Below are 7,553 nucleotides of genomic sequence, written 5' to 3'. Positions count from 1 at the left end.
CAGGACGCGCGCGGAGCAACGGGCGCCCTCTACCAGCCCGCCCTCGCCCCGGGGACCCTACACCACCCCGGAGGGATCTTGGACGATCCGAGCGGAGTCTGACAGTCACTGACCGAGGACCAAGGGGCTCGGAAGCAGCACGCCACGGAGGATGGGGCAAAATGGAATGCAGTGGGTAGCCTCCTACTAACTAGAATGTGGAAGAAGAGACAGTGTTTTGTTCTTGCCGTATTCCGAGGGCCCAGCCTGGCTCATGGTAGGGGCTCAATAAATACTTGCTGAATGAACGATTTCCAAGATATATTTTTAAGTTAAAAAAAAAAGGCAAAACAGGCAATCGTGTGATTTCATTTATATAAAATTTTAAAAGTGGAGAAAACATAAATGTACATTTTTACTTTTAGATACACAAAATATCTCTGGCAAGATACATAAGAAACTGATACAGTTGACTTCATGGAGGGAAATTATGTGGCTGGGGAACAGAAGTGAAAAGATTTTAAGAGATACAACATATAGCTGTATCTTTGGACTTTGAACCAAGTAACATTATCTTTTCAAGAAATAAAACAGTATCTAGTCTCCATTTCCTGGAGGCCTACTACGATAATAGCATATTGTTACTCATATGCAGTAATACATATGGATGCTTTACTTACATTCTACTCTGAACGGTTGTGAGGTAGATATTATTATCCCATTTTACAAATGAGAAAACTTGAGGTTTGCCCAAGATCACATAACTCAATAAATAAATCCTTTGTGGTCTGAAAACTGCCTGTGGCTTGTATCTCTTAGAGTCTGTGGAGCAAAAGGAAGAAAAGGCTGAAAATGGGACTCACACATTTCTGAGTCGCATTCTCATATTCCAAAACTTTTAGGGTTTAAGGACAAAACCAATTTGATATTTTACCAAATAGTTGATCTGGAAAGCTGAAAGTTCAGCTCTACTCTCACCTAATTTAGTAAACGTTCATTTTGTTTTTACAATTTAATACCATATTCTTCTGAATCAGTTGTAAGGAAAAGATAATCCATATTTTATAGCTGAAAGGTAGTGAAAAGAAAAAAGGTGATCTATCCATCATGGACACTCAAATTAGGGATTGAGCAAGATCCAACAGATTAAGCACCAACCAATAGTTACTGTTTAACATTCATAAAATGCCCCAGAGTGCAAGATGAATCATCTAGACCACAGGATGCCAACTTTCTGCTTCTAAAAATTACCCTTCATCAACAGTAACCTGGCAACTCCTTTAGATCTCTGCCACAAAAGAATGAAAGACATGCCTGGAATGTGTGACCTGGGCAGAGGGTGATTCCAGGAGCAGAGCTGAGGTCGTACAAAATCAGTGCTTGTTTGGCTCCATTTTCATGCAATGAGGAAGCTGTCTGAAGTGCGTGGATCATATTCCTGATGTCTTTGTTCTGCCCCAGATAATAATTAACAGCCCATTGTATATATTAACTCTGAAGAAGACTAAAACCCATCTCAGGATACTTATCATATTATTACAGTAGCTATTTTGACTGTTAAAAATACAGGCCCTTCTCATAAAGACATATATTTCAAACTCTCCTTTTAAAGCATGTCTTAAAGTTTCAAGATAAATTAAAATCTGAGTGAATGAAAGCAGTTATTAAAATCTAGGTAAAACAAAGATTTTATTTGCCCTTTAAACAATATCAATAAGCATTTGAAGGTGCTTAATTGCTACAAAACTTTTGGGATGCCAAATAGGAGATCTAACTTGGGTTGCAAGTAAAAACAAATCTGTCAGACCAGCTTTAACAACAAAGACAGAATTATAAGGAAACAGGGGTGTCTCATGGACTGCCAAGTCAGGATTAGAACCTGGAACTGGTCATCAGAACCCTCTGGGAAAATATGAATGGTTTCTGGTGTTAGTTCCCCTATTTATATAAATGCACTTCATTCTTTTCTCTCTATAGACACACGGTTTTGCTTCTTCATGTGCATGACTAAGCTATACATGACCATAGGCTAAGCTCCTGAGATATTTATGATGTGTTCAAGTTACCAGGAGAAACAGACTGGCATTTGCAAAGCTCAGTTTCAAATTACTAAGAGACAGAATTTGATTGGCCTGGCTTGGGTTCAGGTGCTCCAGTCAACAGACACATCCAGTAGTGAAAAGGAAGTAGTAGACTGAGGTCTTTATGATTTGAAGGACAGTTCTCAGAGAAGGGAGAGCAGGCTTGTAGACGGCACTGAAAATACAAAAGGCACATCTTTCTTAGTAAGCTATGTATTTGCCACTTAATAAATCATGAATGTGTATTTCACGTCATAAGTATTTTTTCTCAGTGATTTCAGTGACATCATTGTATGCAGTTGCATGGGAGCACCATAACTTCTTGACCTAGCTCCTATTATTGAAATTATAGTTTTTTAGTTTGCTTTAATGACCATCCATATAGTTAATCTTTGCATGAATCTATGATCATTTTCTCAGATTCTATTTTTCTGAGTAGAATTGATAGGTCAAAAAGTGTGCAAAACTTTTAAGTCTTTTGATATGTATCAGAATATTATTTGACCTTATTTAATTTAATGGCCCCTGAACTCAATGCACTTATGTCTCTTTTTCATCTTCTCTAGCAGCTTTCAAATTGCAGAACACAGGGTAGAGGATAAATTAACATTTCTTAATTGACTGACTAACTTGATAAGTAAATATGTGTAATGTAGTTGGGAAAACATCAGACTGAAGCATATGAAACTTGTTGAACACACAAACAGGATGAAAAATGGTGATTGTTTAGACTGATTATAAAATGGAATTTGACTCTTAGAAAAAGGACAGACCCTACAATATTTGTAGTTTTTGCATTTACCCGATTCATTCATTTAATCAAGGAATAAAGTATCTGGTGTGCCATATTAAACCACTATCAACCTGAAATATAGTAGGAAGCTTCATATTCCTCCTTTCTACATCTAAAGTGACCCTACGCCCCTTGTTGACTACCCAAATATCTATTCTCCCCTTTTTTTTCATAATAGAATCACTGTATTGTGGGTGCATCATTATGCCTAGATAAAATTCTGCATCTACCATCCTTACTTGAAGCTAGATGTGGTCATGATCAGTGAGATATCAGCCGACGTTTTTAAGTGGAATTTCAGGAAACCTCTTTAAAAGGCCCTTTAGTCTTTTCACCCTTCTCCCTTCCAGCCTGAAATGCGAATGTGATGGCTAGAGATCTAGCAGCCATTTTGAAAGACAGAAGGCATCTGAGTTCTTGAGGCCTTGATGGAACAGCAGTACTTGCCTAGACTACCCAGTTCTGGATATCTTTTATGTGAAAGAGAAATAAACTTATGTAAGCCACTCTTATTTCTGTAATATATTCCTAATAGCCAAAAGCCATTTCCAACTGGTAGAGTACTTCCAGTGAGGTTTAAATTGCATGGCTCTAATGATTGGATGATCTGGTGTGGCGCACAACTCAGACAGCCACTAAAGATCTGTGCTTGCCTTCCATGTGTGGAGTTTTGCTGTAAGGGGCTGCCCAGGTAGAGACTGCTGTTTTGATCTTTCTCACATCTAGATGTGGCCACATGACTGGTTCTCAGTGATGAAATGTGAGCAGAAATAATGAGTTTTATTTCCAGACCAACAACATGAAGAGGAGGTTAGCCTCTTTTCCTGTCTGCTAGCTGGATGCAGATAATCGAATCAAGGACATTGAGGGCTTGGGAGATAGCAGAGTCACAACCTGGAAGGAGGTAGTGTCTCTCCATCACCACAAGGAGGGAAGCTGCCAGCCATTAAGAACACCATGAGATTTTATATGTGACGAATAATCTTGGTTCATTTGTTACAACAGCTAAAATTACCCTAACTAATGTAGAAGTTGTTACCAAAAGGGGGGGGGGTGTTAATGTAACAAGATCTAAAATATGTAAAGCTACGTTAATGATCAGGTGGGATCAGTAAAGAATGTGATATCAAGGCTGTCATAAAGATCCATCTCATGCAACCACAAGATATTTGGTAAAACTCTGATAAGTTGGAAGGAAGAGCAGAGAGCTACCAAATCTATAGCTTTGGGGGAAGTGGTTGGTAAGAGTGGTGTGATAGTGTATGTTGACTTTTACTTCCTGCTTTTAGCAAGTTCTTACAAGAATGATGGACTTGAGGAAAGAACTAGCCCCTTTACAAGCAGAAATAAAAGGCAATAGAGAAAATTCAAACATCTGGGGCCTCTGAGGGTTGTAAAACCCTCCTGTTTGTAGGCCTCAAATAGTAAAAGACAAGACTGAAAAAGGATCAAGAATGTAGCATTCTCACCTATTGTTTCAAATATTCTTAGTATATTATATTCCCCATTAAGAGAGCAATAAGGGGGCAAAGAAGCAAAGAAATAGATTCAGCTTCAGAATTCTCTCTAGGGTGTGTTATAGACACATTGAACTGCCTGGATGCAAATAGATCAGAAGTCTACTAAGTGTTAAAAAGAATTCATAACTACCAGGGTCACAGGGAACATGGGCAAAGCGAGTTCCCCCAGACAGCATAATCAGAATTCACTCAATAAATCCCCACCCCCATTTCCAAGCTTGTCCTGCTGTGGAATTTCATTGCTACAGAACAGTGACTACTGTGTCTCCATTTTTTTCTTGTCAAAATAGGTATTTTCTCCTGTCCTTGCTCCACCGTTATATATTGGAGCAGATAACTTTTTAGTTTACAGGTGATAAATTATAAGGAGCCACTTTTGGGCTTGTAAAGAGGACTGTGTACCACCTGGATGTGGTCAATTGCATAGGTCCTTGGAGGAATTGAGTGTGTTTTCTGTGTGGGAAGAAGGTGCTCTTGGAGATTCAGTGGTTAGAGGCACAGACTTGGGAAAGGTGGCTAGCTGTCCACTAAAGGTTCATTTTTTGCAAAGTTTCCTTTTCTGTTCAAGTGATACATCTCCTAGTCCTCTGTGTATCTAGATGGGGCCATGTAACAAATTATTGTCAATGAAATGTGATCAGAAGTGATGTGTTTCACTTTCAGGCTGAAGAGATTAAAAAGCAGTTGACCTATCTCCTCCCTCACTTCCCTGTCTCTCACTCAGATTCAAGAGCTGAAACTTAGGCATGAGGGGCTTGGTTCTCAAAGTATATCAGGGATCAGCATCAGGAACGTCACCTGGTTGATAGAAATGCACATTCTTGGACTCTGCCCCAGACCTGCAGAATCAGAAACTGCAGACGGGCCCCAGCAATCTGTGTTGAGCAAGCCCCTGCAGCTGCTTCTGCTGCTTGGTCCAGTTTGAAGACCATTGCCTTAAGAGATAATGGAGCTCAGTCTCTACGGAGCCTGGGTCCTTCCCTCCCAAGCAGGAAAACCATCAATCAGGAACACTTCTTTTAGACTTTGAGTGAAAAAATAAACTTCTTTAATGTTTGAGCCACCATACATTTGAGAATTTAACTGTACAATAGCTAGGGTTACTTTAACTAATTCACCTGGAAAGAATGAAAAGAGTCTAAGAACCAAAACCATCTGCACCCACACTTACCCTGCACATGGAGAACTGAATCTACTTTACTCACCCCACTCCTACTTACCTTAGTCTCTACATAAACATGATTTTTCTATTCCACTATTTTCATTACTTTTCTGGGAATTTTTTTTCCCAAGTAAACCTTTGACAGTCCATTACAGGAACTTCTCAAAAGAACTATTAACTCTTTAAAGGAAGACATCAACAGATAGTTTGTGCCCTAAGATTCTTTCAACTCCAATCCTCAAAACCCTCCCCTTGTTATTTCCTATCCGTTCTAAACTGTTGTATCTGATCCTTGTCCAATTCTAATAAAGTTTCTGCTTTGAAAGACCTACCTTAAGTTAAACTATGAATTCTGACCTTGCCTTCTCCACTTCTGAGACATTACCAAAGCTCTGAGGAGGTGTGGTTCTCCCTTACCAATGTAAGCAATAAACTTGCTGTGTCATAGTAACACTTTCTATTGGTGATATTTGAGAGCCATCATTCAACAGAGCTAATGAAATACCACTCTCTGTGAGTTGATTAGTAAATAGGGAAAATAGAAATCATGTATATTGAGGTCACATAGTAATGTATATGCTTCTAACTAGAAGAATGAAATCACCACCTCCCATCCTCCCTAGACAAGAATATGACCTTGGCCAAGAATTTAATCAAGAATTTGCTAACACTGATTTTACAGCCTCAGCTTGATCTAATATAGCTAAAGGAGCAGCCAGTAAAAGATACAGTTTATGGGCTAACAATATGATTGCTTTCATTTCCTAGAAGACCTGAGAGGTCATAATTTGAAAGCATAGAGTGAAGAAGGTAGGGGGAGTGAAGTAAAAACCAATACTGCTCATGTTATAACATCCAGTAAATAATGTTCAGGACAGATTCCATTGATCTAGAAGTGACTTGTGAATTATGAGTCAGCAGGAAAATTCTTCTCTTCTTCCTGAGGGACTTATTGCATTGCTTTCAAGAATTAACATTTGTCCTTAGGAGATGGTATGATGGACATGATTGTGTATTTTTGTATTTTATTCAGTAGCAAACCTGGACAATCCAGAGAGTAAAATATATGTTCAACTCTCACTGTTGGAGTGATATCAAGAGACCAGATTTGGAGTACGCTCAGTGACTCTAAAAACTGCTCTTGAAACTTGGAGCACCAGTCTGCCCTCACTCCCACCCTGTAGTGTTCAATGGGACTTGGAGAGCCACCACCCTGACCCCAATCCCTGGGGTGTTATTCTAATCTAGACCAATAACTCAGACTTGAAGACTTAAACTGCTAAGGGAGAAGTGTGGATCCTGGGATTTCTTGAAAAGTGGAGGGGTGGGGGACATCTCCATGACAGGGTTTAGAAGGAGGCACTTTCATAGGAAAGCAAGTCCTTGATGACAGGGAAGCAACGGATTAGGGCAGGAATGAGGAGTCCCTGCGGAAGGCTGAACTTGAGAACTTTTACCTAGGACTTTAGGAAAAGCAAAATTCAGTGTATACATCTGAGTTTTTCCTCTCCTGTGCAATAATTCCAACCATTGGGTAAAGTCTACTGCATGCATAGAGGCACATGTGGCAGTCCTATGGACAAGAAGGGACAAGGTAGAAAGGGAAGTCTGGCTGGCCCCTCATTCGCACCTCCCTGGGGCCTGTGTAGAGAGAGCAGCATCCGGTTCAGAAGCCTAGGAGTTCCAGATGGCGACTGGCACGAAAAAGGGCAGAGCTGACAGGGCTAGAGAGAAACTCCTGATGAGGGCCAACTCAGGAGCACTTAAACATAAGATGCCCACCTGTAAACATAGACTTATGTACTTTAATTATTTGCATGTACAACTTTGCATGTATAGCTGAAAAAGCAGGTTGGTGAATGAATTACATTTTTTTGCTAAAGATCAAATAAAAAGTTGTTCTCTCTCACATGAAATTGGACACAAGGGCTCCACAAAGTCTACAAAAATGTGTAAAATTGCCCTTTGCAAATCTACAGAGACAGGGAACAAATTAGCGGTTGCCTTGGGTTAGGGGT

The sequence above is a fragment of the Lemur catta genome, chromosome 10 (genome assembly GCF_020740605.2).
Source record: "Lemur catta isolate mLemCat1 chromosome 10, mLemCat1.pri, whole genome shotgun sequence".
Classification (NCBI taxonomy): domain Eukaryota; kingdom Metazoa; phylum Chordata; class Mammalia; order Primates; family Lemuridae; genus Lemur; species Lemur catta.
Note: the sequence above shows the minus strand (reverse complement) of the source record.